Consider the following 25,444-nt stretch of genomic DNA (forward strand, 5'->3'; position numbering starts at 1 on the left):
GTTTGTTCAATATTACACAAAATTCTTTCATAAGATCATGTATCAAAGCATTTCCCGTGTGGCCTCCATCCTGTTGTCATGGGTGAAGTCATTGAGACTACAGTAACACCTGGGCTTCCAGGCCCTTCTCATCCATGGTCTTCTCCATACCCTGGCAGAATCCTAATCATGTGTTCATGGTAGTTGTTTCTGAAATCCACAAGGTAAATGAGAGATTTCAAAATGACGGGACCTCTATAGACTCTTGAGGTGCTAGCGCCTATAGCACATGCTTATGGAAGTGGTTAGCAAAATAATTTTAAAACAGGAATTCTATTGATAAATATGTAATAAATAACTCTCTTGAAATAAATTTTTAAAATCAAATGGATTCATGTTAATCCTACAGCCTACACTTTATCTTTGACCAAAACCCAATGCTACTTCTTCAAGGATACCTTGTCTCTTCTAAGCATAGTTAATTACAATTTATTGTTTTCTCATAACTCTTTGCTTATGACCTGTTTTGGAACCTATGGCATTGCATTGAGATATAACTACCTTCGTACTAAATGTATTCTATGCATATTATTGATATGCATAGAAATACAGAGACATGTAACATGTTATCAAAAAAAGTAATCATTTAGGCAGTTTTAGCCCTCCTCTTTTTGGAAAACACATGGGGTTCTGCTTTATTGTTGGTAATATTAAATCAGCAATAGTGTTGATGGCTTCAAGCACTTGATGTTACACAATTTGCCCACAGACATCAAAGGTCGCAGAAGAGGAAGACACCATTGAATTTTCCTCAGTTCCTCCCAGCACATGGGCACCCCAGGCCTCTTGGACATTTCATTGTTCTGTTCAAAGTCTAAACAGACAAAATTTAATTTAAAATTAATTCTTACTCATTTTAAGACACAGATGCAGAAAGGAGATTAATTTCTGTCCATTTTCTTTGAAAACCTTTAGAAAGTAAGTTGGAATACTGTTCTTCCTGGAATTCTCTCTAATGTAGTTGCAGCTACCCTGAGGTTTAGAGGGTGCTGTTGAGTACCTATGGAACCAGGGGTAGAAACAGGGCTGTGTTATTGAGAGCTCTTCACTTTGGGGTTATTGTTGAAATATACTATGGTAACACTTGAATCAGATTATCTTTGTGCTAATAAACAAAGCATTGCCCCTTTTAATTTTCCCATTTCCTCCTCTTAACACTTCAGTATTTTGAAATGTTTGGATTCTTCCTTCCTTAAATCTAGAAATTTGTTTTGATTGAAATGTATGAGCCATTTAGTTCATACAGATATTCTGAAATGAAAATGTATTACTAATGAATGCAAGTGCAATAGTTAAATAATGAATACCATAAAAATACAATTGTTTTTCTGGATTCCTGATTGAAAATTGATTTTGTGCTCATTACTTCTGCTTAATGATGCCTTCACAAGAGCTTTTTGTGTTTAGCCTATTCCTAGAAGAAATGGCAGAAAATGTGGAACTTGCTTTTAAAAAGTGTATACAGTAATAAAACAGGAATGACTGGTCAACTCAACAACCAGAATGAATAGAGAAGAGCAAATACCTGCCCTGGACTGAAAGTAACCATTACCTTGGATCAAGAAAGAATACAGTTTGGCCCCAACACATACATAGGGTAAGCCAGCAACCATGTTAACGGGAAGCATGGTTTCCTATGGGTCATCTGGAAGTGGTGAAATGCTACAAAGACTCCTTTGAGGCTCTTTGAGTCACTACTTATTTCTTACCAATGATGCCCCCAAACCTAATTTGCTGAGCTATCATTACTGAGATATGCTTGTTAATCAACTCTCATGTTGGCACCCAACTCCTGGTTGATATGATCCCCAACATTCACATATTGATATTATCCCCCAATGTGATGACATTAGAAGGAGGGACCTCATGAAGCAAAGCTCTCATGAACAGCTGAGTGCCTCAGAGAGGAGTCAGTCGTTGCACACTGCTTTGCCATGGGAGGCTACAGTGCCAAACAGCTTGCTGAGAACCAGAAAGTAAGTCCTCACCAGATCCCAGATTCACCAACACCTTGATCTTGGACTTCCCTGCCTGCAGAATTGTAAAATATAAATTTCTGGTGTTTACAAGCCACCTAGATTTTGGGTTTTTTATATAATATTCCAAGCAGACTAAGAAAAGGATTTTCACTCCTAATCCTGCCTCAAAACAGTAGCCAATCCAGAGAAGATAATGGTCCCCTTAGAGTTGCTTCTGAAACCTTCAGTAAGAAGCCAAATCCAACAAAGACTATCTCTTCCTCCCTTTTGGTCAGTGGCACCCTGAAGTTCCCCTCTCTTGCTGCTCCATGAAGTCCAAATCTAGTTTTGCATTATCTCTTCTTTTGTGTGATGTTGCAGACTGATCATCTGTGACAAGATATAAATGACTGAAGGTTAAATGGGAATGTAAGGCAGATTTATAATGTCAGATGAGGTTGGTTTCTAGATGAAAGGAAATCATATTTCATTTTTAAAGAAATACAGCAAGACTTTATTGTTGAAATATCAACAATGCAATATGTAAGAAATATGAGAAATGCACATTTTTATAAATATACATGTGTAGATATAAACACACATATATATAAATTATTGTTCTTTTTGTAAACAAAGTTTACAAGAGGGAATAATGAGGAGAGGTATGGCAGAGTGAGGTGGACAGTGTCTATGGGATTACTTAAACCTGCATCTCATTAGCTGTGTGATTTTGCAGATGTTCATTAATTTCTCTTATCCTGTTTCCTTCTAAATAGCATCTGTCTTTCAGGGTGGTTTGTGAAATAGAGGATAGAGTGCCGGTCAGCCATTTGGTTGATTGCTAATTTTCTTATGTTTATGTTAATTTTGTTTCCTTTTGTTATAGCCATCAGGTTGGTGGCCAGTGGGGCCCAACCACACACATTCCTACAGTATTCACACGTAGACACACAGGTATTTGTTCTCCATGAGATCACCAACACATTACATCTTCTACCTGACATTTCAAGATATAGTTCTCATCTTTATAAAGGTGAACCTCTATGAAAACCCAATAATGTGAAAGTAGAGAGTTGTGAAATACAGCACCATGCTACACAGATTTTTGGACTTCATCTGTATAATGTTGAGTATGAGCAGTAAGTCAGAACTCTCGGATGGTACTTGGGTCTCTTTGGACTTGTGTTAGCACCTGGAAATCTGTACTGCTTGTAAAATTATTTTCTTTTAAAAGCTTAGCTTAAAAAAACAGGAGCATTATCAATACATATTTATTAACTAGATATTATACATTAATTATGTATCAAGTAATTTATATGGTCTTCATTTTCATATTATACTGCCAATTTCTTAGTTAAAGTAAGTTTGACTTTAATCATAGATGAATGAAGGTGATTTTCAGGACGTGTACAGAGGAAGAAGCTCTACCTCTTGACCCTGAAAATTCTTTTTTTCTTTTTTAAATTTGCAATTTTATTTTAAACTTTATTTTATTTGTGGTGCTGAAGGTCAAACCCAGTGCCTCACAGGTATTAAGCAAGCACTCTACCACTGAGCCACAATCCCAACCCTGAAAATTCTAAATACCATCAAGTATTTCCATACCTCCTTTCAGAGTGTTGGAGACTCTGAGTGGGAACGTCTGTGGAGAGGTAGCTCTGTAACATGTCAGCAATTCTTTATGCTGTTAGTTTGGTACCTGACAGTAGGCCTTAATTGGAGAAAAGGAGAATTAATGTGTGACAATACTGGATATCAAAGAAGGGTGGACTAGTTTTTCAAAGGGGGAAGAAAAATTTTACCAAATCAGTAAAGTGGTGACCTTGGAATTCATTGTTAATGATTTCCTACTTTTCTGGTAAATTCTACTTCAAACAATAGTTTCTATCCAGTCAGGAGAATCCTTGGGTTTGCCTGCACATCATATTTACTTAGGCATCTCCTGATACTGGAGACTTGTGGCAGTGGTCGTTTGCAAGGCTGAGGTCAGCTGCTGACACTAGCGCATGTGATGTCTCAGCATCTAAGAATTCTACCAACATCACCAGTCCTGAGGATCATATTTACTCAGTACTTACCATGTTCCAGGCATATGATAACCTCACATACATGCTTTCTCTCCACCATTGCAACAAGGAAGGTGTATATCATCCTCATTTTACAGATGTGGAAGCACACGGAGCATTTGTGTAGCTCCTTATTAGGATCAGGGCTTTCATGTGGCAGAACTGATCCAATTGTGTCTGAATCCAAAGCTTGAGTGTTTCACCACCTGGATAGACAGTTACATCGCCCTCTCATGACTTCCTTTGATTGATCTCATCTGTTATTATTAATTTAAAGTAGTTCTCAATCTCTGCATGAGATGTGGAATTTGGAAGTCAACCATCACCAAACTATCTTGCTTCGAAGTCTATTTCATTCCTTTCATGACACACTACTCTCAGATTTATAATATACTTTTTTGCATAGAAGTTTTTATTTTCTTTTAAGCAAACTGCAACCACTGTTATCAGAGACCAGGTGATGTTCACATGAATCTCACTTGCAATTTATGGGAAGACATGGACATAGATGATGTTACAGAGCTCAGTGTCTACTTATGTGTATGTATTCATGTAAATAAATGAAGGCTGAATCCAGGTGAGCCTGAGGACACTGTGAACATACAAGGCCATAAACTGAATGATGTCACCTGGTAACAAGCATCCTCTTTCAGGAAAAGGCCTCCAAGTCAGTGGATGGAACTTGTACTTAAGTAGATTTTTAAAATAATCTCTTTTAAGGCCTTGTTTGAAGACAAACTCAGAGACTGATAGTGAGTTTTTATTTCCCCAGCCAACTAGTCAGCCTTTTAAAGAATGTGTTACCATTATATTCTGGTGAGATACAGAGTCAGTCATCAGTTGTTCCTAAGTGCTTCCAGAACAATAAAGAACCAAGTACTTGGTGGCTTTGCCAAGAATAGCTTGTTAGTCTTTGAAAAAACACAGTTTATAAATGATACACCAATTTGAAGAATGTCATGAACATATAATTTGGGGTTGTCATTTGTTTGAAATTCTGAAAAATATGACATAGTAGCTTTCCCTTTATATCTTCACATGTCATTAAACACGAAATGGTTTTACCTACAACAGATACAATCAATTTGAATTATAGGCCTGGAAAGAGCTACAATGATTTCTCCAGTACTACAATTTATTTTTAGTTAGGAAACTTCTCTATAGAATTCAAAAGACTGACCCAAAGTCATGTGACTAATTATTTTTTAAATTAAAAAAATTTAAATACCTTGTTTTATTTGCTTATTTACATGTGCTGAGGATCACTGTTGAGATTCACTGTGGTATATTCATATATGTTCATAGAAAAGTCATGTTAGAGTCATTCTTTCCTATTCCTGTCACCTGTCACCCTTCTCTTCCCTCATTCCTTTTTGTCTAGTTCACAGAACTTCCCTAAGGTCATGTGATCAATTATTTACAGAATTAGCCAATCAAAGTATAACTTCTGACCCCTAATTTCCTGGACTTCTCTCCATTCCATAACAAACAGAAAATATCATGAAAGAAAAGTTTTAACTTGAAGATTTGCTTCACTTTTCCTATAATACGTTTAAGTCATATACTCCATTGGAGTACTAATCTAATTTTGTGGATAATCACAGCGTTTTTCCTTCATTTTGAATATTTCTTGAAAATGTACAATTTACTCCTACGATTTAATATTTGTTTTTTCTTTGTGAACACGCTAAAACTTGTTTTTAATAATACTAATTATAACGTTTTACATTTTAATAATGCTTTGGCTTCATGAAATGCTTTCACTTATGTTGGAACCCTTGAGTGAGCAGCAGCCTTGTTGGGGAGGTAAATCTTCTGATGGATGCTCAAGCTTGTTTTGTAACTTTCCCATCTAGAATAATTCAAGTGCTCACCATTGCAGTGGACATGGTTTCCTAATCCATACAGGGCCTAGCTAGATTAGCCCATTCTCCCTGGCTGACTTGTAGGCCTGCCACACATGGCCCTCCAGCCTGGAGTGGGCCAGGTTTATGTTAGGCTATAAAGAACAGACTAGAAAGGGGCCTGGAGACTAGAGTCTCAGAGCACTCCACACAACACTGAGTCTTAAAAAATGGGTATGATACTTTTTCAGGCTTAAATTTCTCTGCAGGATTCCTCTATTAAAGGAAATTAATGAGATATCATTTATTAAACAGTTCATGTCTTCAACTGGAACTGCAAGTGAGAGTGTACTTCTCAGCCAGCCCAGGTGAAAGGGTGTGCCCACTCTGAAATTCATACAGTTAACAGTAAACAGATTGGACTCCACTGGGCATGCAGAGTCAAATGTGCTGTTCTTAAATGTGATGCATGAGGTTGGGAGATGCCTAAGATCCCCCACCTTATTCAAATTGGACTGCGTGAGAAACCCTTCCAAAAATCTTTCCTTGAATGATTTCCAGAATAATTGGTGAAAGAAACCATTGCATTTTGTGATGAGGTCATCTTCACGAACACTTGCCGAAAGCAGATTTACTCCCAGGAGATCATCTCTCAGCTAACTGGGTTCATTTTTGCCAGGTGACTTTTGTTGGAGGTGGGGAGAGGTGTGATAAGTGGACCTTAAGTGAGCATGGCTTATAAACCACACTTGGCCATTTATAACATTCTGTGACTAATTAAGCCAGAATTCTGCTAAGATGCTGGAGTTAATCTATGTGAATAATGGGGTAAAACAGGAATCAAGGTCTGAAGGAGGTGTTCCAATTTGCTCAAGCAGAAACTTTTGTTGTCTAAGCAGTGTCTAGGGAGCATTTTAACTAGGGCTTCTATGATTACTGAAAATGTGCACACCTACCCCGGGGAAAACGCTAAGCCTAGTGTTCCTGGTTGGGACCACAAACACCAATGCTAGTTCTGGCTTGTTTGTAAATGGCTTTCATTTCCTAATTCACAACCCAGTTTTGTTTCAGAGGACAACTGTCAGTCTTGGATTTATATTCTTCTCCAGCAAAGAAGTAATCACCAGAGCATCAAAGTGATACTACAGAACACCCAGAAGACACAGAGCTGGTTTCCATGAGGCAACTGCATCTTAGACTAAAGGACTCACCTTCATCTTCAACAGAGTCTCAGATTTTAATAAGCATCTGAGGTATCCTAATACGTGTGGCGACATGAGCTGGCTGTCTCAGGAAAACCCTGCTGAACCATATGAATAGTGTTCAGCACAGATGATAGGCTGTTGGGATAAGAGTGATAACACTTTTTACCTTGCACTTGATTGCTAAGAGACCAGCGGGTGCACATTTGTGCTCCATGTGGGAAGTTTTTCCCATCGCAGCCAAGCATGGGTATGCCTGCAAAATTTTGTCTTTGATGATAGAAATGTTTCTTAGTTTATAGAGAAAGAAGTGAGAAGAAATGACTAAATGTTCCCACTGGTTTATAGAAACAGTTTTTGATTGATGAAATTCAATTATAGTTTTATGCATTTTTAAAAGGCAAATGTTATTAAGAGGTCCTTCTGAATGGTATTCTGTGGCAAAGAGGCAGGGGGAAGAGGTAAAGGATCTCTAGTTAGAAAATCAGAGATCAGTTATTTCTAAGGTAGAAAAGAGTCAACAACCTCATGGAATGTTTGAAAGAGGAATTGTAGCACTGGAGGCCCTTGTGGACATGAATGGCCATGCCTAGAGGTCTGCACCAAATGGAGGACAGTCTGAGTGACTGATCTGGATGCAGCATATAAAGTTATGATTATGACAGTCTTCCAAATCTATGCAAAGTTTGTGTTAAAACAACAGGAAGAGAAGCTTTGGGCTCTCCTACTGTGAGTGGGAGCACTCTTTCTTAGTTTCAAGAGCTACACAAGTTCCTTGTTAGAAACCCATTTGTGGCATCAAGAAGACCATTCTCCAAGTTAAATGTCCACCTAGAACTTGACTTGGAGAGCAGCAGGCTTTTTGGTTACAGTTTGCAGTTCCTCAGGTCCAACTCCTTAGCTGGGGAGTCCCAGCATGCTGACTTCAGTAGGGACAGTGAGCAGCCTAGTTCCCAGAGGCCCATCTTCCTGCTTTCCCAGGTCCAGGGTACATACTCGTTTCTTGGTGGAAATGAAAGACAACTTTTTAGAGGCATCATTTGTAAAGAATCAAGTGTCAAAAATTATATGGGACTTGAAGATACTCTGGGGTATCAAAAAGTTATTAAGTCAATAACTTATGAATACTTTTCCTTTCCTTGCCACTTATGTTCTTCAGTATTAATCAGATTCAGAGACAAAAATAAGCTCTCTGTGTATGTGTATGGAAAGAGAGAGACAGAGAGAGGAAGAGAGAGAGGCCCCCATAGTTCTGACTAGTATTGAGTAAATGGTCCCTTTTAGTTTTTATAATCAATTTTCATTCTGGAATCCTCATTTCTCCTATTTCCTTAATCTTTCATTCTACAGCTCAAGTTTCTGCCTTGGAGCCAAGGAAGGGCCAGTGATTCCCAGGCTATTTTTTTCCCCCTTATTTAAGCAACATTCTTTTCAGGGCACAAGTTACCTTGGTAAGTATGTTTACATGTGTTATCCTATCAAGTGCAATTTTTATTTCATCAATATGTATAATTCCTTCTGTGCTTGCCATAGTCCCTGGTACTCAATTACCTATCTATTTAATCTGTCGATATCATGGAACACATCATATATGCTCACTATATTATGATAGTTGCTGGAGGTGGCAATGGGAATGAGATATAACCCTAGAAAAGAAATGGTTTATGCTCTAAGTAGATCATTAAATGTGTTATAACTTTAAAGTCAAACATTTATGAGTTTCTTTATAAAGTTGTTTCACATATATTATTTATTGTGATATTCACAAGCCTATTGTGACCCTAGTAAAGCAGAAGTAATTCCTGACTCATGGATGAGGAAAGAACTCACACACACACACACACACACACACACACACACACACACACACACATATATATATTTGTAACCAGATTTAAACCTAGGGGTGCTTTAACCACTGAGTCACATTCCCTGGCCTTTTCATTTTTCATTTTGAGACAGGGTCTTGCTAAGTTGCTTAGGGCCTCACTAAGTTGCTGAGGTCTGCTTTCAACTAGCAATTCTCCTGTCTCAGCCTCTGAAGTTGCTGGGATTACAAGTGTGTGCCATTGTGCTTGGCTAAATTTTTTAAATTATTTATTTATTTATTTATTTCAGAAATAGGTATCAAACCAGGATCTGGTATGTGCTAGGCAAGCATGCACCACTGAACCACAACCCAGCCCTAAAACATTCTTGGTAATAATTCTTTTAATTACCAGACAAGACAATCTTGTCACCTATGGAAGTTGTGTTAGGAATAACTTTTTCAGGCATAATTATTTGGAAAAACCTTTATTTTAAAGTAAAATAATACCATAATAAAAATTAATGAAATACTACTGTGTGCCCAGCATAACCCATATAATTTGTCAGCTTTATAGCTAAACTGTTTTTAACATTTAAATTTACTTTTAATAAGGCTTAAGTACAAATAGTAAAACTCATTCCTCTAAAAAGGGTACAATTCAATGAATTTTGAAAAATGTATGTACTGATCTAACAACCTCTCAAATCAAGACATGGGGTGTCAGAACCAGATTTTAATCCTTGAAATTTTCAACTACATCCTTTAGACTAGAACTCAATCCTTGGATGTGGATTTTGTGTGACCACATGTGGCTGTGTAAGTGAGGGTGGTAATTAACTCAATGCACTCTGGTTGGCCAGGTCCACTGGGGTACCTCCCATTCAGTTGTCTATGGACCAGGACCCCTACCACAAAGTTACTTGTGGTGGGGGGCTAGTAATGGAAGAACCACCAGCGTTTCTGCCCTACCTGTATCCAGGCAAGCCAGGCCTTTTAATTCTTTTCTGGGTGTACGTTGCTCTTCTTTCCTCAGCCTCTTATCCCTGTGTACTCATCTTCCACATACTATTAATCAGGCAAAGCATCCCCTTAACCTGAATAATATCGGGTTTTGTTGTTTAAAGGAAGGAGAGCTTCCTTGTTTTTATCCTTTTCTGTTTGGAGACACAACAGACAATTTTAGAGAAGGAAACCACAGGTAATGTGGGTGATATTTCTGCCAAATGTAAAAGAAAATACATCTGTAGGCAGGGGGTTAGGAAGATAACTGGTGACCTACCATTAGGAAGATGCTCTGCAAATTATTCCTCCATGAAAATTGGAAATCAGCCCTTTACAAGAGCTGTCAAGCAAAAAAAGCACCTAAGCCAATTCAGATGACACTGAAATGAAAATTTTCTCTGCAAACCAAAGGAAGTCAACCAGGAGCAAACAGAATGTCTATAATAGTAGTATTTGTCACTTAAGGAAGCAACATAAAAATTCCATGTGTCCTTCCATTTTTGCAAATAAGGTATTTCTGCTTTTGAAAACCTACAGTGCAGGTTGTGCATGAAAAGAAGATGAGCGGATTGCTGACTATCATGAGTATTCACAGTACAGCACAGGAAGTCCTTGTTATTTATTCTGAAGCTGGGTATAAGAAACTTACACACAATGAATGAAAATAAAAGGTATTTTTCCTCCTTTATAAGATATACTAAAACCACCAGGAGATCATTTCCAAAGATATTTCAAACTGTGGACTGAGCAATTGGAAAGAGAATTAGGAGACTAAAAATAGCCAAAGCTATGTGCTACCTTTAAGAAGAGATCATAAAGTGTTCTGTAATATCGCTAAGGCAGGGGAAAGATGCACTATTTTGAAAATTGATCATTCCTACTTGAAAAAACATAATTTTTTCCTTCCAATTATCTACCTAAGATGTATTTAACTTATATGTTAAGGATATGTGATAGTTTTTTAAAGCACAATTTCTTTCTATATATAATTATTTATATTGACAGAAAAATTGTATATATTTTTTCATGTACATATATTTTGGAAGTATGTATATGTTGTAGCCTGACTAAATCTAGGTAATTACATACATTACCTCACATAGCTACTATTTTTTTTGTGGGAAGACTTAATAGCCACTCTCCTAGCGTTTTAAATAATGCTATATATTAACTACAGCCACCATATTGTGCAATAAATAGTTTGCATTTATTCTTCCTTTCTAACTGAAATTTTGATCCATTCACCAATATCTCTCCAATATCCCAATCCCACCCCAACCACCCTGAATATTGTGAATAATTTTGCAATAAACATGGGGCTGCAAATATCTCTTTGACCTACTTGTTTCATTTCCCTTGTTTATTTACCCAGGAGATGGATTGCTGGATCACATGGTAATTTTAATTTTAACTTTTAGAGAAATTGCCATACTGTTTTACATAATGGCTACACTAATTACATTCCCACCAACAGTGTATAAGTTTCCTTTTCTTTTCTTTGTACCACAAGGGCACACCTTTAGTCACCCATTTCTTTCAGCCACACCCCACTTGCCTACAGTCACTACCCAATTAATCTCTATCAGAGGATCAATGCATTGATTAAGTTAAGACACACATTACCTGAGGAGTTCACCTCTAAGTTTTCTTGCATTGTCTTCCATATAAACTTTTGGGGAACATCACATATGTAAACCAGAATAAGTGTTTTGACCAATAAGCTGAACACTCAGTCTACTTATTTATTTAGTTTATTTTGAGACAGGTCTCACTAAGTTGTTGTGACTGACCTCAAACTTCTGGTATTCCTGCTTAAGTTTGTTCTTTTGATAATAACCATTCTAATAGGAGTGAGATGATAAATTATCATGGTTTTAATTTGTATTTCCATAATGATTAGTGATTCTGAGCATTCTTTCAACCCCCTGTTGGCCATCTATGTGTGTGTGTGTGTGTGTGTGTGTGTGTGTGTGTGTTTATTTTTTTGATAAATGTCTACTTTGATCTTTTTTCCCATTTTTCTAATTGGATTATTTGGTTTTTGCTCTTCAGTTGTTCAAGTTCCTTATGTATTTTGGAAATTGACTCACCAGATGTATACTTTGCAGATATTTTCTACCATTCTCTAGGTCGCCTCTTCACTCTATTAATTGCTTACTTTGCTATGCGGAAACTTTTTAATTTCATGTAATCCCACTTGTCTATTTTTGTTTTTGTTGCCTCTGCTATTGGGATCACATCCCAAAAAGTATTGTCAAGACAAATGCATTTGTGGTAGCTTTAATTTTAAATGCAATATAGGAAAGCAACATCTGAATATATATAAGCATACACACACATACATATTCACAAATAAAGTATACAAACACATAATATGCACACAAGCCACATATCTGCAGATACACATACACACAGACACATTCAGACGGGGGGCGGGAGAGAGAGAGAGAGAGAGAGAGAGAGAGAGAGAGAGAGAGAGAGAGAGAGAGAATNCATTCAGACGGGGGGCGGGAGAGAGAGAGAGAGAGAGAGAGAGAGAGAGAGAGAGAGAGAGAGAGAGAGAGAATATGAATATTAACCAGAGATGAACAGACACAGATAGAAACAGAGAGAGAAAGAAAGCAAGGTCTAAGAAGTCATTATTATTGGATGAAAATGAATGTTTGTGTTGATAAAGTGAATACTATATCTTCATTTTATCGTTCTTAGTGTGTTCCTTTTTTGATCATTTCATTTGAGTGAAAAATCTAGGGCATCACGTGTGTCTAATCACACATATTCAGCCTACAGTGACACTCCTGGGTAATTGATGCTGATCTTTGATTGATGCTGATCTTTGACAGCCTCTCAGCCTGAGCATCACTCACTGTTCTGATAGTATTTTGTATATACTAAGTGGTCAGCAATTAATATAATTTGATGTCTTCTACTATATTAGCTTGTTTCTCAGTCTTCATAGAGCTTAACAAAATGTCTTTTTCAAAACAACTCTATTTTCTTTATCACGCTTTCCTATTTCCTCTTGTACCCTTAGCAGACAATCTGATCTTTTATTTCACAGAGAAAACAGAAATCATGAAATTACAACTCCTTCTATTTCTTCCTAAAAATCCTACAGTCTTTCTAGAATTCACACCTGTGCAACGGTTCTTGCTATTCCCAGATCAGTCTTCTGAGAGCTAAGATACAAAATCTAAATAAAAACACAGGCGTGGGTACTCCTTCATGTGAAAATGAGCTTGGGAAAGCTTGCCTCATTCATGGTGCACTATGAGACAGTCAGGGCAACTCTGAGACTCTCAACTGTCCAATTGGCCTAACCATTAGCATTAACCAGCAGAAAGTGCACAGCCTCATGAGCGAGCCCCTAAGAGAGCCCCTGAGCAAGAATGGGAAACTTGCCTTGCACCCCTGTCTAGAATCTTGACCTACAGAAGGTCACCTATGCCCAATTGGAGCTGCCACAGGCAAAATACTATGGGAGGCATTTTAGGAGAGCCTCGTAGGCATATCCAGGAGTTGGACTGCGTGTGGACATAACACAGATGTCTTGCTCTGAAGAATTCTGTCAGCAGGATAAGAGCAGGCAGTACTCAGGCAGTCTTTGTTCTGCTGTTTTGGGTGACCAGGATTCATGGGTTCCACTCTGACCCAGCGGTCACTGCCATGGGGGTGGCCTGCCAGCATAAAGAATGAGAGGGGTGGAGTGTGCTTCCAATTGTGGGCTGAGGTGAAGCTGTGGCAAGGCAGTGATCAAAAGTCACATCAAAAGTCCCATCTGCCATGTCAGGAAGTTGTGTGGAGTAGAGAGCCCCTGAAAGGCTTGCAAAGGAAACCAAGTGCTGGCGTCCATGAAAAAGAAAGACATTGACCATTGAGCACAGGGGCCAGCAGCAGAACTCAGCAGCAATTAGAAAAAGAAAGTTCAGTCTTTTCCTTTAATCCTCTCTCTCGTTTCTTGGAGGAGTTAGAAATAGAGGGATAAGAGCAAGGAAGAGTAATTTACCCAAGAAGAGATGCACTTCTGTCTGTTATAACTGACATACTGACACCTGGGTCAGGTCACTTGTCAACACTATCTTCTGTATTAAGGATCACTTTTAGCAATGTTCTTAAAACAAATTTTTTATGCCCAGAAAAGAAATATAGTGAATTTTTTCTTTTGTTGCACTCCATATATAATCATCCCAGTAAAATAAATGAAAGAAATTTAAACAAAATAAATATTAAAGTGCAAAAAGGAAAACAAAGTAGTGGATTAAGACTGTAAACTTATATTACTGAGTATTTTGAAGAAAAACATTATGCCAACATAATAATCTATCACAGTAATGAATTTATATGCTGCATGTGACAGTTTACATTACATATTATAGTTTTTTCTTCCAGTGTGTTAATGATTGTTAAAATTGTATGCTGTATGTACATGCTCATAGGTTATTAGTTAACCCATTTTGTTCATTTTAAATATGAAATATTTCTTTCACATGTAGCAACATATCTAAAAATAGTTAAGCAATGTCTTAAACATAATGATCATTTTGGTAGCAATTTATGAAAATTCCATTTCATAGCAAGTTTCTGAAATTGCACTGCTACTTAGGTCTTTATTCAGAGTTGATTCTAGAGGCAATCAAATATCTCTACAGTTAAAACATTCCACCAATATCTGCACCTGAAAATTCACCACATGCTTCTGTTTTTATTAAGGAGAAACTTCAGAAAAAAATGGCTGAATGGTGGATAAGACTGACTTTAGCTGGTTAACAAGCGTCCAGCTCTCCCTGAAGGTGATCAAGCCACTCAGAGCTCCACTTCTTGCTATCCTGGTGCTGCAAGCCCATCATCTTTTGGATTTTCTTCTGTCAGTCATCTTTGAAACAGTTTCTTTTTTTCCTCCTTTCTTCCTTCCTTGTTTCTATCATACTCCCTATAAGCAATCATAAAGCCGAGTCTGTCTGTACGTTTTTCAACTTGATTCTGGCTTTTTTCAAATTGTGTCTGATTGCTTTTAAGTAAAAATTCACTTGAAAAATAACTCAGAAAAGAAAAATCACATCTTGCCTTCACTGTTTATTCTGAATCTTAGTAATATGTAGGAGTCAACAACATGAACTGTGGCCAAATTAGATCCAGTGATCCAACACTACCAACTTCCTTTTGAGGTGGAAATGTGAAGCTGAGGCATGTGTGGGTGGGGAGGGCGTGGACCCCATAACTGGAAGTCCTTCCCAGCAGCTTCCAGGTGCAATCCTACATTTTCAAAAGGGAAAGTAAGAAGAAGGTGTTCACTTTAAGTTCAATGTGTATTATTAGAGCCCAACAATAACCACGGCAATTAATTAGATGTGAAACCAACAAAACTCTGGGGGAGCAGGCGTATTCCACTGGTGAGAACGTGCAGGACCACCGAGGCCTGGTGATAATGAAAGAGGAACTGGACTTTGAGAGGGTTTGTTATCACCTGTATCCCCATGAGACAATTCCATCCCTTTGGTGAACATGTCCTGCTGCCTCTGCCTCCTTCTCATCCCCAAGCCAGGCCAGTCTCCCACTGCGGGTAGGTGGAAGCTCAGAACTAGATGTGGAAAGGAAATTTTGACTTAGATAAATGCACCTCCTTATTCTGAAAGATAGCGTTATTATAAATATTATACGACTATTAAGATTATCAGAAAGCCATAGCTTTCTGCTCTAGATGTCGAAGAAAGATGACAGTGTGGGGGGTGGGGCACACTCACTGAATGGAATAACAGGAGGCTTTTTCTGTAAATTAGCATATCCAATATAGTGGTTAGAAATACTTTGCTATTTTCTAGAGTTGTCCTATATCAGTAGTTCTCCTCCCACAAAGCATAAAATACATGTCAAAATTTAAAACACATCAATAATGTTAAGCCAAAGGTTGGATTTCCTATTCTTAATTCTGTGGTGCTAAAGTCATTGTATTGCTTTCTAGAAAAAAGATCCGTAAAAGCTTTATAGTTCTTTAAGGTCAGGATTCAAAGTAGAAGGGGAAAGTAATGTTTCCTATACAACCTCTGCTGAGTATTCTTTTAAAATAATGAGCCATACTGTTGATGCATGTGTCTAAGACAGAGATAAGGAAGAGAAGAAAGCTGTAGACCAAGGACTGATCTGAAAGTATGCCTTTTGTATATTTGTAATAATTTTCTAATAAGGCATTTTAAAAATGTGCACGCCCTTTTCTTCTCTGTCCACACTACCCAGGACCCATTCCTCATTCTGCTCTGTGCACCTGCTCAGTGACCCCTACAATACTGCCTTATCACAATGTCCTGCCCCTGCTTCATACTGTGTTCAGCTCCTGAGCAATGCTGGCGTGTGATCAGGGTGCACATGACGGGGGAAAGTTTGGAACTCCACCTGTCTCGTGTGAGGGCTGTGTCTTCCTCTGCCTGGGACATCTGCCAGGTGGCTTGCTTCTCCTGGAGATTCTTTACCTGTCTCTCAGGCCTAGACCTGAAAATGGTTGCCTGTTCCTGTTAGTGGTGGAGAAATGCCACATGTTTTAATGGTTTCCTTGTCCTTGCCCAGGGTCCTGTCAAGTTTTCATTCACTAAGTTTGAGTCACCATATCAGCTGAAAGTCTCTTCTGAGTCCTGTTGGTTCTCTGATGAAGGTAATGCCTTTTGTACCCTTTGAGGAATCCCTGATCTACCTATTCAAAGGTCTTTCATCTGCCCCACAAATGTTATCTTCATTGCATTTTTGGATGGAATTATGGGACAAGATAAACTCTTACCTTCAGTTTTCTCATCAGTTGAGTGGGGGAAAACGATTCCTATCTATTAACAAGGATTAAATGATATAATACAGGGAAACACATCTATCAGAGTGCCTGGTACATCACAAGTACTGGGGGGAAATGTCCATCTGCTGTTACAGTAGAAAACACAGATGAACCATCCTCATGATCTTACACTCCCTCAGTTTGTAATTCCCTACTTCATTCTTTGCTTACAGACTTAGTGTCCTTAGCCCCTGAGGATACCATGATTTTTGTATCTTGTTCCACCTTCTTTGGAATCCAGGGGTACAGAAGTGTTTAATCATAAATTCCTTGGTCATGACACAATCTCTTCATTTGGTCAAAAAATGAATTTCTTTTATTTATTTAGTCATTTAATTGAATTAATATTTTATATTGAATGTATTATTTAAAATAACATAATATGCATCATAAGCCTACCACTCAAATAAAAGTTAAGTTCTTGATTCAACCTCTAGTCCATTCTGTCTCTTTCTATCTGATATAAGCATCAAATTTTCTTGTTTCCACTTTTGTCTAGAATGATTACATCTATATTATGTTTCGTAAAAAGTAAGCATGTAATCTTCTGATTTGGGGGATTCATTTTTTAAAACATACTTCTATCTTTCTAAGATTCTTTCATATTTTTCCATGTTATTATATTTCATTAATTTTAGCCACTATCTTATATGCCACCGCCTGAATAATTTGATCATTCACTCTCCTTGGATGGCCACCTGGATTATCACCAGGTTTTTGCTGTGGTATGATATTCTTCCATAGACTTTTGTTGTTCTTTTTTGAGTTTCTCTTGGATATCTCTAACAGTGAAATTGTCAGGTATATAAATATTCAACTGTCTTCCAAAGTGCCTTCACCAATTACCACTCAGGTGTTAGCTTTTTCATCACTAACCAAAATGCCCAACAGGAACAATGTGGAGGAGGGAAAGTTTATTTGGGGCTCATGGTTTCAGAGATCTCAGTCCATAGACAGCCCAGTCCAATCCTTTGGGCCCAAGGGGAGGCAGTTCATCATGTCTGAAGGACAGGGATGAGGAAAGCTGCTCACCTCGTGGTGGTCAGGACACAGAGAGAGATGAAGAAGGGGGAAGGGACACAGGGAAGGTGAATCTTCCCAGTAACCCACCTGCCTGTGTCACTGCCCTGTCAGTCATTCAGACCAGGATGGACTGATGAGTTACAGCCCTCACCAGCTAATCATTTCACTTCCTAACATTCCTGCATTGACACAGGATCTTTTGGGGGACATCTTATGTCCAAATCTAATAGAAATTCCTAACAGCAATCATATTAGACACGTGGTTCAAATCTTATTCAGTCTTTAGTTTTATTAGGCTTAAACTTTGCCAATTGAATGGTATGGAATAAATAAATATAAAATAATGACCCATCATCATGGTTGTGATTCCTTGTTCTCTTGTGCTATGGAACATCTCTTCATTTGTTTCTTATCCTAATGACACCCCCCTTGAAATTGTTCTTTTTTGTACATTTTTTTCCACTTTCTATAGAGTTATCAGTGCTTTTTAAATAGAATTTTAGAATTATCTATTCTTAAGATTGTTCTCTCTCTCCTCTCTTGGTTGTGTACACAATTTTATAATTTGTGCTTTTATTTTATGAACAAAAATAAATTTTAATATAAATAATCGATTGATATTTTCCTCTTAGTCAATCATTTTTGTATTTTGTTTAAAAATAATTTTCTACTCAAGATCTCAAAGATTCTAAATCATATTTCTATGAGATAGTTTAAGGTTCTATTCTTATCATAAAAACAATTACCATAATTAATAAAAAAAGATTTTGTAAAATGTAGTTTGGATGCTTTGCTTCAACATGGTATCTAGCTCACCTACATTCAGTGACTGAGTCAAGAGGGACCAGGCAATCTGTCCATGCATTTGAAATGTAATTTCTGAGAGACGGACTCTTCCTTTTGAATCAGTCTCTTATGATGCAGATCTTACTCCACCTTCAAGAAAACAAAAGTGTATATGCCACATTTTTTTTTTATCCATTCATCTATTGAAGGACATCTAGGTGGTTCCACAGTTTAGGTATTGTGAATTGTGCTGCTATAAACATTGATGTGGCTGTGTCCCTGTAGTATGCTGTTTTTAAGTATTTTGGTCTGAGGAGAGGAGTAGCTGGGTCAAATGGTGGATCCATTCCCAATTTTCCAAGAAATCTCCACACTGCTTTCCACATTGGCTGCACCACCAGCAGTGTATGAGTGTACCTTTTTCCCCACATCCTCACCAACACTTATTGTTGTTTGTCTTCATAATAGCTGCCATTCTGACTGGAGTGAGATGAAATCTTAGAGTGGTTTTGATTGCATTTCTTTAATTGCTAGTGATGATGAACGTTTTTTCATAAATTTGTTGATTGATTGTATATCATTATCTGAGAAGTGTCTGTTCAGGTCCTTGGCCCATTTATTGATTGAGTTATTTGTTTTTTTTTGGTGATTAATGTTTTGAGTTCTTTATATACCTCAGAGATTAGTGCTCTATCTGATTGTGAGGGGTAAAAATTTGCTCCCAAGTTGTAGGCTGTCTATTTACCTCACAGATTACTCAGCAATAAAAGAGAATAAAATCATGGCATTTACAGGTAAATGGATGGAGTTAGAGAAGATAATGCTAAGTGAAGTTAGCCAATCCCAAATAACCAAATGCCAAATATTTTCTTTGATATAAGGAGGCTGATTCATAGTGGAATAGAGAGAGGGAGCATGGGAGGAATAGACAAACCCTAGATAGGGCAGAGAGGTTGGAGGGGAAGGGAGGGGGCATGGGGTTAGAAATGGTGGTGGAACGTGATGATCATTATTATCCAAAGTACATGTATGAAGACACAAACTGGTGTGAATATACTTTGTATACAACTAGAGATATGAAAAATTGTGCTTTATATGTATAATAAGAATTGTATTGCATTCTTCTGTCATATATAAATTTTAAAAAAGAAAACAAAAGTTTGCCCAAAGCAGGGATGAATGATACCAACAAGCAATGTGAAGCTAACCAAGGAGGAATTGGGAAATAAAACAGAAATGGGAAGAAAGATCAGAACAGAGACCCAGGTAAATAGCTATTTGGGATTTATCAATTATATGAGCATTTCACCACCAACTCACCTGTCTGCTAAACCAGTTTGTGTTAGTCAGTTTCATGTTACAATAACAATATACCTGTCTTTAGATTCACAGTTCTGGAAATATCAGTCCAAGGTCTGAAGGACTCATTGCTTTGGGCCCCTGTGGATGTGCTGGATGGTAAAGAGAGGGAATATGTGATAGAGAAAACCTACTTATATTATGAGGAAAATAAAAAGGGCCCCACAGTTGCATTGTAGAGTAACTTTAAACCTCAATGACCTAAGGACTTCCCACTTTAGGGAGGTCTCACTTCCTAAAGCTTTTACCAATCCCCAATATCCCAACCCTCGGGCCAGGTCTATAGCACCTGGAGCCTTTGAGGGATACTACTCTAAGCAATAACACAGTTTAAGATGGATTTCAGTTCCTTAAAACTCAGTCCTGATTATCATGTGTACTTTTTCTTAAGCCATCTTTATCCTCAGTGAATTCTGAAAACATTATAATTAAACAGTGTTTGATTTTATCGTATGCTCAATGTTTAATTTTATTTGGACACTGAATGTATTTGTTTTTGGTTAATTTAATTATCCTACAGAGGCAACATTTTTGCCATGTTGGCAAGAAGTAAATACTTTTCAACATAATCAACGTTTGATGACGACATTGGAGCCCAACACAGAACAGAATACGTTGAAGGCACTTTTAGAACATTTGCTGAATGAATGAGTGAGGGAGCAGGACATGTAGAGGCACCAAGGAAGAGCAAGGGGCATATTTGAAAAACTTATTGGAGTTCAACGAGGTTGCTATGCAAGGAGCTGGAAAAGACTGGGAAGGTTAGCGGGTGGCACAATCCCAGGAAGGACCTTTCACATTGTAGTTTACATAGATGAACCCCTGTTGCGCAACATGCCTAGGAGTGGTACCTCCTGGCCTTTCAATGCCCCAGCCCTGGGAAAAGTGATGAGTAGAGAAGAATACCAGTTTACTTTGCCTCTGAAAGGATGATGCAGAAAGAGGTTTATGATTGGGAAGACATCATAAAGAACTGAACGATAATTTTCCATACCTTATTGTTCCTTGCAGTTGATCTGTTGGCACAGTCTAGATTCACACATCATTAGCAATTACTACTGCTGTGAAATTCTAACATAATACTTTACTTGAGCACATACAAAAACATGAATAGATACAATTCAGTTTATAAAACTACAACAAATGCAAAGAGTCTACAAACAATGGATTCTCAAAACAGCTGAAATAGCCCACATGTGCACTCTTATGAGCTAATGGCCAACCTTCCAGTAATGTTTTGAATTATATTTTGTGGTTTTAAAAATTGTTGTTAAGAATATTTTTCACACTTTATGTTCAAGTCTTTTCGGTGTATTTAAATGAAATCATTTTATTACATCTCACCTCCTTTGCAAAATTTGCCAAACCCATAATAAAGCCCACATGTGTTTCTTGAATGTTATGTAACTTTCCAGTAAATAAGCAGGGTAAAATATGCAATCTTAATATTACTGTATCATGAAATTGTTTGCCTGATGTGTGCTGTTCTATGAAAGAGCTTTTAAGCAATCATAAGTGTGATTAGCATGCATGAAAAGAAGAACAGCTGTTTGGCTTCCACTGGCTTTCCAAAGAGTGGCCCTGGTGATTTAACGAGAAAAATCTAAGCTCTCTTTGTTTCATGATACTAGTGATCAAAGACTGTTGCCCTCTCACTGACTCAGAGCAAAGTTAATTCTTGGGCTTATTTGCTGCAGGAGCTGGATAGATCTGAGATCAAGTTATGCCTCTGTGATGTTCAACCTGTGACCTTCATTTAAAGTTGCTTAACCACAGTGATTTCTGCTGTATATTAAGGATGACAATGATTTTGCTATTGGATTTTTGCTAGATATAGAATTTAAAAGACCCAATACAGTGTTTAATATAGTCATCATTTTTTCACTCCATTGGTATTATTTTATCAGATTATGAGTAAATTAGAAACATACTTGGTTTATTATGTAGATCTTGAATATAATATAATATAATTGTATCATAGAATGCCAAATACTGTGCTTTTGAGTTTCACTATTGGAAACATTGGTATTTTAGAAGAATGATAGCAAATTTCTCTTCTGATTTCAAGTATTGAAAAATCGAGTAAAGAAATTAAGAGGCAGGTGGGTGGAGATCAAGGCTACAGGGAATTTTAGCATAGCTAAACTGGGCCAGAGGCCAAAGATTTCCCCGAATCCTCCAATAAGCACGGGTGTGCAGACTCTGGCACACCTGGCTCAGAAGTTTATTCTACAGAAATGCAGATCTTATGCAGATTGTTCATGAAACAGAGGACAAAGATGAGAAATGAGTTTTTGTTTCCCAATTCACCCATGAGTTAAATGCCTGTTCCTTGGGGAGATGTGTAAGAAGAGGGTGGGATGGAGGGCAGAAGAAATCTCCAATGTTTCCCAAAGCGTGAACATTCTCATCTAGTAAATGGAGTGAGGTGGGACCAGAATGGCTTTCTCTTTAGGGATGGAACGGGAAATAAATTTAGGCAGGAAATGAAAGACAGCTTGTTATGTATTTAACTATCCTCTCTCCCTCACAGGTAATGACCACCACAATCATGAAGATGTCTTTCACATACAAATTATCTATTTTTATTAATATATGTGTTCAACAGTTATATATAACTTTACAAATGCATATTATTAGTCTTGTAAATTTTACTTAATGGCATTAAGTGCATTCAATAGTATTAATAGACTCTTTACCCAACATATTATTTTTAAGTTTTTTTTCCATATTGATACAAACCAATGAAGTCCATAAATATTAATGTTGCATGTAATTTTTAAGTGCACATAGTGTGTGTGTGTCTATATATATATATATATATATATATATATATATATATATATACATACATTTGAGAGTAGGCTTCCAAGTGCTATGATCAGTGTCCTTTATATGTTGCTTAGAATTACTTGTGAGATAGTCTTATAAAATTATTTCTAATTTCAGAAGTGAAATTGCTGGAGCATAGATAATTTACTTCTTCAACTCTAGGATATATTTGCCAAATTTCCCCCCAAAGCAATGACACTAATTTACACTCACTCCTGGGAGATGTAAATTCCTATTTTCCCACATTCTCACTTCTGAATTGAGCAGATTCACTTGTCCTGCCCTGGACAGTGTGACCAGCCTTATGATCCCAAGGGCCAGGTTAGCATCAATGAAGAAGAGAGCTAACTTATGTTCAGTTTCTTTTTATGTTTACTAATGAGAGAAATCAGTTCCCAGTGTGATGTTTAATTTTATGCATCCACTTTACTGAGATAAGAGATGCCCAGGTAGGTGGTAAAGCATTATTATTTCAGGGTGCCTATGAGAGGGTGTTTTTAAAAGAGATTGGCATTTGAATTGGCAGACAGAGCAAAAGAGCTCTCCCTCACCAATGTGAGTGGGCCTCATCCAGTCCTTGTAGGGATTCACCCTGGAGTTAACACCCATCTTCTCATGCCCTTGGACATCAGAACTTCTGGTTCTTGAGTCTTTGAATCCCAGGACTTACACTATTGCTCTCCTCCCCAACCCCACCCTGCTTCTCCAGCCTTCAGCCTCAGACAGCCACTGACATCTTGGCTCTCAAAACTTCAGACTTGAACTGGATTTCCTAGGTCTCCAGCTTATGGACGTCACAGTGTGAGACTTCTTGCCCTTCATAATCACATGAGCCAATTCCCATCATAAATCTACTCCCATACATCTATATATATCCTATTCATTCTGTTTTTTCCTGAAAAAAATCTAACACACCAGGGGGAATGTGAGTTCAAGGGAGAAAAATATCAGATGCTGGAATAAAGCACATGCTCCTTCTCCCAGCTTGACACACTTCTTTAAACTGAGGATTTTATCTTTCTCTTGTACTGGAAATGACTTGGTCACATTGGGATCACCTGCTCTATTATCATTAACTTATTAAACACACAGCATGTCAGATCTGTCATTTTCTTCTCTATTTCTTAATCTCTCATTTTTTCCCCATCTCGCTTTCTGTGCTGCATTCTGGCAATTTCCTCAGCTCTATTATACAGTTAATTAATTTTCTCTTCTACCATAACCCATGCATGGAATTTTAATCAGTCAGTGGCAGGTGTATCATGAAGCTATTTAGGGATGGGCAAGGCTGTGTCTCTCAAAGATCACATTGGAGGTTATGTTTCCAATGTGAATTTTAGGTGGATACACAAACATTCAGAACATAGCAATGTTTTCTTCTATTTTTTAAACAAGAAATTTGGTGCTATTATTTCCTGTTTTGCAGTTGGAGAAGTAAACATGGAGAAGTTCAGCTAATCATATAAGTTTGCATAGTTCATAAATGACAGAGCTGAGGTTCCAAATCCAACCTTCCTAACTCCAGAGCATTCCCTTCTCTCTCTGCCCTTGCCAGGGGGTTATTGCTTATTCGTAACTGTATATTCCTCTGTAAGGTGGATACTTGCTGCCAGTTCTCAGAAGCCTTTTTGGCAGCCAGAGTCAGTTCTCTTTGAGCAATGTCATTCACAGGTGTCTCTCTACTATAGAGCTCTTTCTACCACTGGCCATAAATACCCTCTGTTCCTAAAGACTATAATCAGCAATCTTCTATCCTCAATCCATGGCATGACAAGTTATATGGAAAAAGTGCTTAATATGTATTTGTTGAACAAATAAATGAAATGGACAGAGTATGATAAAAATCACAAACCTGTCTTTTAGGGAGGGACATGTCTTGCTTAATAATGTATTACGTTGATGGCCAGTCTCACTTTGCAAAGAATGCAGTTCATGGCAATAAAAATGACATGTGCCTTGAAATAAGGTCAGTCTCAGGTTGAATCTACATTTTATATTTATAAACTATGTAAACACAAATTGTTAACCTTTCTGAACTTGGATTTCCTCATCTATAAAATGAGATTAACAGTGATGACCTCTCCAGTGTTGCTTTGTCAATTAAAAAAAATAACTAATATATGTGAAGTGTCCTGCATAAGTATCTTCTCAAAACATGGTATCTACTTTCACTGCTGTGTGTTTTATCCTAGGAAGTTTATGAACGCCCATAATATCTTGATTTTTAAAATAAACTGGAACAGTCAATATGGGTCATTCCTAGATAGAGTAAAAATCTCAATATTCTTTTAATGGCATTGAGTACTCTTGAACTCAACAGGCCATTACATTAATACAAAAAAATCAAACAAATTATACATTGCATTAAAAATTCCTAATACTTTAGTTTAATTTTAGAAATGCATATTAGAAATAAACTGAATGTTACTCAACTAAAATCATGCCTGATTGTTGTTCAGAACTGGCTAACTTTGTGCTTCATCTGGAGACTAATAATGCTTTCATTTTTTTTTTTATTGCTCGGTAAAATAGCTGCCCTTTTCCCTTTCTCATACACTGTTGTACCAGTTACAGCTTCCACCGAACGTATGTTCTTGTTGCTTCAGACCCATGTCAATATTTTATGTTTGTCAGGTTTCAAAGTTTTAAATCACTAACAATAAGGAACCTTTTCATGTGACAGCTGTATGTTTTTCTTTCGTGTGATCG

Source organism: Marmota marmota, unplaced genomic scaffold (assembly GCF_001458135.2).
Source record: "Marmota marmota marmota unplaced genomic scaffold, marMar, whole genome shotgun sequence".
NCBI classification, from domain to species: Eukaryota; Metazoa; Chordata; class Mammalia; order Rodentia; family Sciuridae; genus Marmota; species Marmota marmota.